This window comes from Sinohyriopsis cumingii, chromosome 14, assembly GCF_028554795.1.
Source record: "Sinohyriopsis cumingii isolate HCF-2022 chromosome 14, ASM2855479v2, whole genome shotgun sequence".
Lineage (NCBI taxonomy): Eukaryota > Metazoa > Mollusca > Bivalvia > Unionida > Unionidae > Sinohyriopsis > Sinohyriopsis cumingii.
The window spans coordinates 18,968,912-18,979,339 of record NC_142974.1 but is presented as its reverse complement, the minus strand read 5'-3'; positions in this window follow the sequence as shown (position 1 = coordinate 18,979,339).

Below are 10,428 nucleotides of genomic sequence, written 5' to 3'. Positions count from 1 at the left end.
TTGATCTAAATTATCAGTGCTGTCAGTATTAGTTGTTAAAGTAATCATAATCTATTTGATCTAAATTATCAGTGCTGTCAGTATTGGTTGTTAAAGTAGTCATAATTTATTTGATCTAAATTATCAGTGCTGTCAGTATTAGTTGTTAAAGTAATCATAATCTATTTGATCTAAATTATCAGTGCTGTCAGTATTGGTTGTTAAAGTAATCATAATTTATTTGATCTAAATTATCAGTGCTGTCAGTATTAGTTGCTAAAGTAATCATAATCTATTTGATCTAAGTTATCATTGCTGTCAGTATTGGTTGCTAAAGTAATCATAATATATTTGATTTAAATTATCAGTCCTGTCAGTATTAGTTGTTAAAGTAATCAGAATGTATTTGATCTAAATTATCAGTTCTGTCAGTATTATTTGTTAATCAGAATCAATTTGATCTAAATCATCAGTGCTGTCAGTATTGGTTGTTGAAGTAATCATAATCTATTTAATATAAAAGATCAGTGCTGTCAGTATTGGTTGCTAAAGAAATCATAATCTATTTGATCTAAATTATCAGTGCTGTCAGTATTGGTTGTTAAAGTAATCATAATCTATTTGATCTAAATTATCAGTGCTGTCAGTATTGGTTGTTAAAGTAATCATAATCTATTTGATCTAAATTATCAGTGCTGTCAGTATTGGTTGTTAAAGTAATCATAATCTATTTGATCTAAATTATCAGTGCTGTCAGTATTAATTGTTAAAGTAATCATAATCTATTTGATCTAAATTATCAGTCCTGTCAGTATTAGTTGTCAAAGTAATCAGAACGTATTTGATCTAAATTATCAGTCCTGTCAGTATTAGTTGTTAAAGTAATCATAATCTATTTGATCTAAATTATCAGTGCTGTCAGTATTGGTTGTTAAAGTAATCATAATTTATTGATCTAAATTATCAGTGCTGTCAGTATTAGTTGTTAAAGTAATCAGAATGTATTTGATCTAAATTATCAGTGCTGTCAGTATTGGTTGTTAAAGTAATCATAATCTATTTGATCTAAATTATCAGTGCTGTCAGTATTGGTTGTTAAAGTAGTCATAATTTATTTGATCTAAATTATCAGTGCTGTCAGTATTAATTGTTAAAGTAATCAGAATGTATTTGATCTAAATTATCAGTGCTGTCAGTATTGTCTGTTAAAGTAATCAGAATGTATTTGATCTAAATTATCAGTCCTGTCAGTATTAGTTGTTAAAGTAATCATAATCTATTTGATCTAAATTATCAGTGCTGTCAGTATTGGTTGTTAAAGTAATCATAATTTATTTGATCTAAATTATCAGTGCTGTCAGTATTGGTTGTTAAAGTAATCATACTTAATTTGATCTAAATTATCAGTGCTGTCAGTATTGTTAAAGTAATCATAATCTATTTGATCTAAATTATCAGTGCTGTCAGTATTGGTTGTTAAAGTAGTCATAATTTATTTGATCTAAATTATCAGTGCTGTCAGTATTGGTTGTTAAAGTAATCAGAATGTATTTGATCTAAATTATCAGTGCTGTCAGTATTGGTTGTTAAAGTAATCATAATCTATTTGATCTAAATTATCAGTGCTGTCAGTATTGGTTGTTAAAGTAGTCATAATTTATTTGATCTAAATTATCAGTGCTGTCAGTATTAGTTGTTAAAGTAATCATAATCTATTTGATCTAAATTATCAGTGCTGTCAGTATTGGTTGTTAAAGTAATAATAATCTATTTGATCTAAATTATCAGTGCTGTCAGTATTAGTTGTTAAAGTAATCATAATCTATTTGATCTAAATCATCAGTGCTGTCAGTATTGGTTGTTAAAGTAATCATAATTTATTTGATCTAAATTATCAGTCCTGTCAGTATTAGTTGCTAAAGTAATCATAATCTATTTGATCGAAGTTATCATTGCTGTCAGTATTGGTTGCTAAAGTAATCATAATATATTTGATTTAAATTATCAGTCCTGTCAGTATTAGTTGTTAAAGTAATCAGAATGTATTTGATCTAAATTATCAGTTCTGTCAGTATTATTTGTTAATCAGAATCAATTTGATCTAAATCATCAGTGCTGTCAGTATTGGTTGTTGAAGTAATCATAATCTATTTAATATAAAAGATCAGTGCTGTCAGTATTGGTTGCTAAAGAAATCATAATCTATTTGATCTAAATTATCAGTGCTGTCAGTATTGGTTGTTAAAGTAATCATAATCTATTTGATCTAAATTATCAGTGCTGTCAGTATTGGTTGTTAAAGTAATCATAATCTATTTGATCTAAATTATCAGTGCTGTCAGTATTGGTTGTTAAAGTAATCATAATCTATTTGATCTAAATTATCAGTGCTGTCAGTATTAATTGTTAAAGTAATCAGAATGTATTTGATCTAAATTATCAGTGCTGTCAGTATTGTCTGTTAAAGTAATCAGAATGTATTTGATCTAAATTATCAGTCCTGTCAGTATTAGTTGTTAAAGTAATCATAATCTATTTGATCTAAATTATCAGTGCTGTCAGTATTGGTTGTTAAAGTAATCATAATTTATTTGATCTAAATTATCAGTGCTGTCAGTATTGGTTGTTAAAGTAATCATACTTAATTTGATCTAAATTATCAGTGCTGTCAGTATTGTTAAAGTAATCATAATCTATTTGATCTAAATTATCAGTCCTGTCAGTATTGGTTGTTAAAGTAGTCATAATTTATTTGATCTAAATTATCAGTGCTGTCAGTATTGGTTGTTAAAGTAATCAGAATGTATTTGATCTAAATTATCAGTGCTGTCAGTATTGGTTGTTAAAGTAATCATAATCTATTTGATCTAAATTATCAGTGCTGTCAGTATTGGTTGTTAAAGTAGTCATAATTTATTTGATCTAAATTATCAGTGCTGTCAGTATTAGTTGTTAAAGTAATCATAATCTATTTGATCTAAATTATCAGTGCTGTCAGTATTGGTTGTTAAAGTAATAATAATCTATTTGATCTAAATTATCAGTGCTGTCAGTATTAGTTGTTAAAGTAATCATAATCTATTTGATCTAAATCATCAGTGCTGTCAGTATTGGTTGTTAAAGTAATCATAATTTATTTGATCTAAATTATCAGTGCTGTCAGTATTAGTTGCTAAAGTAATCATAATCTATTTGATCGAAGTTATCATTGCTGTCAGTATTGGTTGCTAAAGTAATCATAATATATTTGATTTAAATTATCAGTCCTGTCAGTATTAGTTGTTAAAGTAATCAGAATGTATTTGATCTAAATTATCAGTTCTGTCAGTATTATTTGTTAATCAGAATCAATTTGATCTAAATCATCAGTGCTGTCAGTATTGGTTGTTGAAGTAATCATAATCTATTTAATATAAAAGATCAGTGCTGTCAGTATTGGTTGCTAAAGAAATCATAATCTATTTGATCTAAATTATCAGTGCTGTCAGTATTGGTTGTTAAAGTAATCATAATCTATTTGATCTAAATTATCAGTGCTGTCAGTATTGGTTGTTAAAGTAATCATAATCTATTTGATCTAAATTATCAGTGCTGTCAGTATTGGTTGTTAAAGTAATCATAATCTATTTGATCTAAATTATCAGTGCTGTCAGTATTAATTGTTAAAGTAATCAGAATGTATTTGATCTAAATTATCAGTGCTGTCAGTATTGTCTGTTAAAGTAATCAGAATGTATTTGATCTAAATTATCAGTCCTGTCAGTATTAGTTGTTAAAGTAATCATAATCTATTTGATCTAAATTATCAGTGCTGTCAGTATTGGTTGTTAAAGTAATCATAATTTATTTGATCTAAATTATCAGTGCTGTCAGTATTGGTTGTTAAAGTAATCATACTTAATTTGATCTAAATTATCAGTGCTGTCAGTATTGTTAAAGTAATCATAATCTATTTGATCTAAATTATCAGTCCTGTCAGTATTGGTTGTTAAAGTAGTCATAATTTATTTGATCTAAATTATCAGTGCTGTCAGTATTGGTTGTTAAAGTAATCAGAATGTATTTGATCTAAATTATCAGTGCTGTCAGTATTGGTTGTTAAAGTAATCATAATCTATTTGATCTAAATTATCAGTGCTGTCAGTATTGGTTGTTAAAGTAGTCATAATTTATTTGATCTAAATTATCAGTGCTGTCAGTATTAGTTGTTAAAGTAATCATAATCTATTTGATCTAAATTATCAGTGCTGTCAGTATTGGTTGTTAAAGTAGTCATAATTTATTTGATCTAAATTATCAGTGCTGTCAGTATTAGTTGTTAAAGTAATCATAATCTATTTGATCTAAATTATCAGTGCTGTCAGTATTAGTTGTTAAAGTAATCATAATCTATTTGATCTAAATCATCAGTGCTGTCAGTATTGGTTGTTAAAGTAATCATAATTTATTTGATCTAAATTATCAGTGCTGTCAGTATTAGTTGCTAAAGTAATCATAATCTATTTGATCTAAGTTATCATTGCTGTCAGTATTGGTTGCTAAAGTAATCATAATATATTTGATTTAAATTATCAGTCCTGTCAGTATTAGTTGTTAAAGTAATCAGAATGTATTTGATCTAAATTATCAGTTCTGTCAGTATTATTTGTTAATCAGAATCAATTTGATCTAAATCATCAGTGCTGTCAGTATTGGTTGTTGAAGTAATCATAATCTATTTAATATAAAAGATCAGTGCTGTCAGTATTGGTTGCTAAAGAAATCATAATCTATTTGATCTAAATTATCAGTGCTGTCAGTATTGGTTGTTAAAGTAATCATAATCTATTTGATCTAAATTATCAGTGCTGTCAGTATTGGTTGTTAAAGTAATCATAATCTATTTGATCTAAATTATCAGTGCTGTCAGTATTGGTTGTTAAAGTAATCATAATCTATTTGATCTAAATTATCAGTGCTGTCAGTATTGGTTGTTAAAGTAATCATAATCTATTTGATCTAAATTATCAGTGCTGTCAGTATTAATTGTTAAAGTAATCAGAATGTATTTGATCTAAATTATCAGTGCTGTCAGTATTGTCTGTTAAAGTAATCAGAATGTATTTGATCTAAATTATCAGTGCTGTCAGTATTGGTTGTTAAAGTAATCATAATCTATTTGATCTAAATTATCAGTGCTGTCAGTATTGGTTGTTAAAGTAGTCATAATTTATTTGATCTAAATTATCAGTGCTGTCAGTATTAGTTGTTAAAGTAATCATAATCTATTTGATCTAAATTATCAGTGCTGTCAGTATTGGTTGTTAAAGTAGTCATAATTTATTTGATCTAAATTATCAGTGCTGTCAGTATTAGTTGTTAAAGTAATCATAATCTATTTGATCTCAATTATCAGTGCTGTCAGTATTGGTTGTTAAAGTAATCATACTTAATTTGATCTAAATTATCAGTGCTGTCAGTATTGTTAAAGTAATCATAATCTATTTGATCTAAATTATCAGTCCTGTCAGTATTGGTTGTTAAAGTAGTCATAATTTATTTGATCTAAATTATCAGTGCTGTCAGTATTGATTGTTAAAGTAATCAGAATGTATTTGATCTAAATTATCAGTGCTGTCAGTATTGGTTGTTAAAGTAATCATAATCTATTTGATCTAAATTATCAGTGCTGTCAGTATTGGTTGTTAAAGTAGTCATAATTTATTTGATCTAAATTATCAGTGCTGTCAGTATTAGTTGTTAAAGTAATCATAATCTATTTGATCTAAATTATCAGTGCTGTCAGTATTGGTTGTTAAAGTAGTCATAATTTATTTGATCTAAATTATCAGTGCTGTCAGTATTAGTTGTTAAAGTAATCATAATCTATTTGATCTAGATTATCAGTGCTGTCAGTATTGGTTGTTAAAGTAATCATAATTAATTTGATCTAAATTATCAGTGCTGTCAGTATTGGTTGTTAAAGTAATCATAATCTATTTGATCTAAATCATCAGTGCTGTCAGTATTGGTTGTTAAAGTAATCATAATTTATTTGATCTAAATTATCAGTGCTGTCAGTATTAGTTGCTAAAGTAATCATAATCTATTTGATCTAAGTTATCATTGCTGTCAGTATTGGTTGCTAAAGTAATCATAATATATTTGATTTAAATTATCAGTCCTGTCAGTATTAGTTGTTAAAGTAATCAGAATGTATTTGATCTAAATTATCAGTTCTGTCAGTATTATTTGTTAATCAGAATCAATTTGATCTAAATCATCAGTGCTGTCAGTATTGGTTGTTGAAGTAATCATAATCTATTTAATATAAAAGATCAGTGCTGTCAGTATTGGTTGCTAAAGAAATCATAATCTATTTGATCTAAATTATCAGTGCTGTCAGTATTGGTTGTTAAAGTAATCATAATCTATTTGATCTAAATTATCAGTGCTGTCAGTATTGGTTGTTAAAGTAATCATAATCTATTTGATCTAAATTATCAGTGCTGTCAGTATTGGTTGTTAAAGTAATCATAATCTATTTGATCTAAATTATCAGTGCTGTCAGTATTGGTTGTTAAAGTAATCATAATCTATTTGATCTAAATTATCAGTGCTGTCAGTATTAATTGTTAAAGTAATCATAATCTATTTGATCTAAATTATCAGTCCTGTCAGTATTAGTTGTTAAAGTAATCATAATCTATTTGATCTAAATTATCAGTGCTGTCAGTATTGGTTGTTAAAGTAATCATAATTTATTTGATCTAAATTATCAGTGCTGTCAGTATTAGTTGTTAAAGTAATCAGAATGTATTTGATCTCAATTATCAGTGCTGTCAGTATTGGTTGTTAAAGTAATCATAATCTATTTGATCTAAATTATCAGTGCTGTCAGTATTGGTTGTTAAAGTAGTCATAATTTATTTGATCTAAATTATCAGTGCTGTCAGTATTAATTGTTAAAGTAATCAGAATGTATTTGATCTAAATTATCAGTGCTGTCAGTATTGTCTGTGAAAGTAATCAGAATGTATTTGATCTAAATTATCAGTCCTGTCAGTATTAGTTGTTAAAGTAATCATAATCTATTTGATCTAAATTATCAGTGCTGTCAGTATTGGTTGTTAAAGTAATCATAATTTATTTGATCTAAATTATCAGTGCTGTCAGTATTGGTTGTTAAAGTAATCATACTTAATTTGATCTAAATTATCAGTGCTGTCAGTATTGTTAAAGTAATCATAATCTATTTGATCTAAATTATCAGTCCTGTCAGTATTGGTTGTTAAAGTAGTCATAATTTATTTGATCTAAATTATCAGTGCTGTCAGTATTGGTTGTTAAAGTAATCAGAATGTATTTGATCTAAATTATCAGTGCTGTCAGTATTGGTTGTTAAAGTAATCATAATCTATTTGATCTAAATTATCAGTGCTGTCAGTATTGGTTGTTAAAGTAGTCATAATTTATTTGATCTAAATTATCAGTGCTGTCAGTATTGGTTGTTAAAGTAATACAATCATCTATATCTGAAATTCAGATGTTCCAATCGCCTAACAGCCATACATTCTGAGTTTCCTGAAGTCTAATCAGTAGCTCATCCTCAATTTCATCCAAAGCATTTATTGAAGAGGATTCGGATCCCTCGGGAGGTATATAAACAATTCCAAATATGAAATCATCTTTCATTATGAGCAATTCTTTTGAAACTTTAAAACAAACAATGCATTCAGAACTATTCAACAGCAGCTCTAAATATTTACTGACTGACTTTCTCACTTGCAGAGCTGTGCCACCCGTGGTACGTTTGACAGCGTGCACAATTTTTAGTCCTTTAATATCATGATTTTCAAATATAATTACATTAAATTCTGACAGTTTCGTTTCAACTAAACATATAATATCCACTTTGTGAAATGATTGAATTGAGGATAATTTATCTTACATTTTAGACCACATGCATTCTAAAAGGAAAAGGTGATCTTACTTTTGTTCTCATTTTGACACGGATCATCAAACGGAGTAATTTGTTTACATTATCCACACTGTCAACCCTATACAATAGATACTGTTTTTTAGATTTTTATACAGGAATTCCACGTCACCGTTTATTGATCCCGGTTCGAGCTTTCTATATTCCATTCACTCTAGCATTAATTATCTTCTCCCGGAAATGATATTTCACAGTAAATTCTTTATTGCATTTTGTTTATTTTTATTGCATTATCTTTCCAACCTAATCAAAGCCTCTGGAAATCTGACATGAAAACAAAGGGAAACAAAGGAGAGCAAAAGTTAATTTATTTTATGAAGTATGGCCTCCGTCTTTGAAACTTAAGTGTTAATGACAGTTTTTACAGCGCATTTTCCTCTTCTGAGAATATCATATTTAATTCTAACACTAGCAGTGATAATATTTCAGCTTAAATCCCTTTTTAGTTTTATTATCTTAGAAAAAGAACACCAACATCTCTTTAATCATCAGACAAAAAAATCCATAAAACGCAGTATTAGAGCTGAATTACAAACGGCAAACAATACGGATTTGCCACACAGGATTTTAGTGCACCAAAACTCATTGTTTAATGCACGTGCTTAATTAGCTTTTATCCTTTTAGCCGTTGATGGGAATGTTTTGCAATATGATTTGCTATTGACTTATTTGTGATCTTATCAAGTTCTTCACTGAGATTTATTATAGAAAATAATTGGCACTGGACGATCATACAGTATATTGAAAACAGGCTTAAGAGATTAAGATTAAGAAATTCACGCTAACGATTTCATTTTTGCAAAGATAACATAAACGTGTCAATGGTAATGAATATAATTGAGACTGGGTATGGTTAAATATGTGTATTGTCTCTACCCCTATCTTACTGATGGGGTCATCATCACAACTTCTGAGTGTTCCAAAATATCTCCCATCAGTCAATTTGAGCATCCATTATTACATCTTGAAAAATAACTTTAGATATAATATTACGGAACATGTATGGCCTTAAGGACACATGCATGCTGTATCATAAAGTAAACGAAGAAGATTTATGCTACAAGATATTATGCAATTGATAGTAATGGTTATCATTGTAACTTTCAATATCCATCAAGCATTCTCGATTATCTTCTTCAACAATACATTACAGATCTAACTTGGAAAAAACCATATGGTCTAAATTCAAATATCAATTTTAATTTATGAAATTGCTCGTCAAATTGCAAGTTCGTAAACATTATTTAATAGCGGAAAAGTACTTTTCTGTCCTTTGAAAGGAACACGAAATCAACGAGTCACACCTCCGAGTAATATAATATAAGCTGATTGGTATTGTTAAATACTGTTACGTATTTCTATGTTGTGTCTTTTACTTTTGGTGTGTGTATGTAGATCGCAAATAATTGTTGACAACTTTTAAAATCAATCGTAATATTGAATCTGTTTGCAAGTGTAGGGCGAGTTTCCATTGGATGGTTGAGTCACACGGGTTCTGATTGCGAGGTGAGCTACTGTGCAATATGTCACGTGGGAGATATTGCGACAGAAATCGAGTAGGAAGATATTGCGATCTAGAACGATGGTGCGCATATAAAGAGGTAAGAAATTAATTGATTCCTAATTTCCTATTTCTGATGTTTTTGTTTTAAGATCAGTCTGCATATGTGTTTAATGTTGTATTTATGTATAATTTGAGGGAAACAATTGGATATGCAAAGTAGTCATATTACTGTCTGGACTACAATATTATTCTGCGACTACTGTGAATTTATTGAAAGGAATTCTGGACAATGCCATAATGATATATCATGAATGTTGGTACATCAGGACATTTGACGACCTCGAATTCATTGGGAATCTTCGATTCTTTTGGACTTGAGTAGATTGTACTAGAACTATTTTGGATTTAATTCATAATACTGCAAGTTCCTGTTAAATGTTCATTTTTCAATTAGAGAACTTAATTATTTAAGTTTTATAAGCTTGCTCGTTTGCTTCTTTCTATTACGAAGTGTAGGAACACAGAATCGTAACAATACGTTTAGAAACACCCTTACGTCTAATAATATCACTGTTTTCTATCACATTAAATGAGTAGTTTATGTACGTCAGATAAAAAGTGCCAAACATCCAATAAGATTTCCTTTTGTGAAGCAGAAGTTTAGCTTGAACAAATCTCTTAAAAATACTTGCGGTTGTCATGACGTTGACATTGACGTAAATTACATTCTGCGTTGGTGCAAAATAAATACATAAGATTTCTTACATTTTCTCCACATGACACAGAGATCATCTCAAAATCCACAATCTTCTATTTTGCATGACAAGCGGTACCTGAAATATACTTATGTCGCCATATGTGTCTATTATAATATTCTGATGTGTGTATTATTATTCTCATTGTCTCTTTTGTAATTCTAGTACGCCCATGTGTACAGTTATTGTTGTTATAGTTTTAACGCCATTTT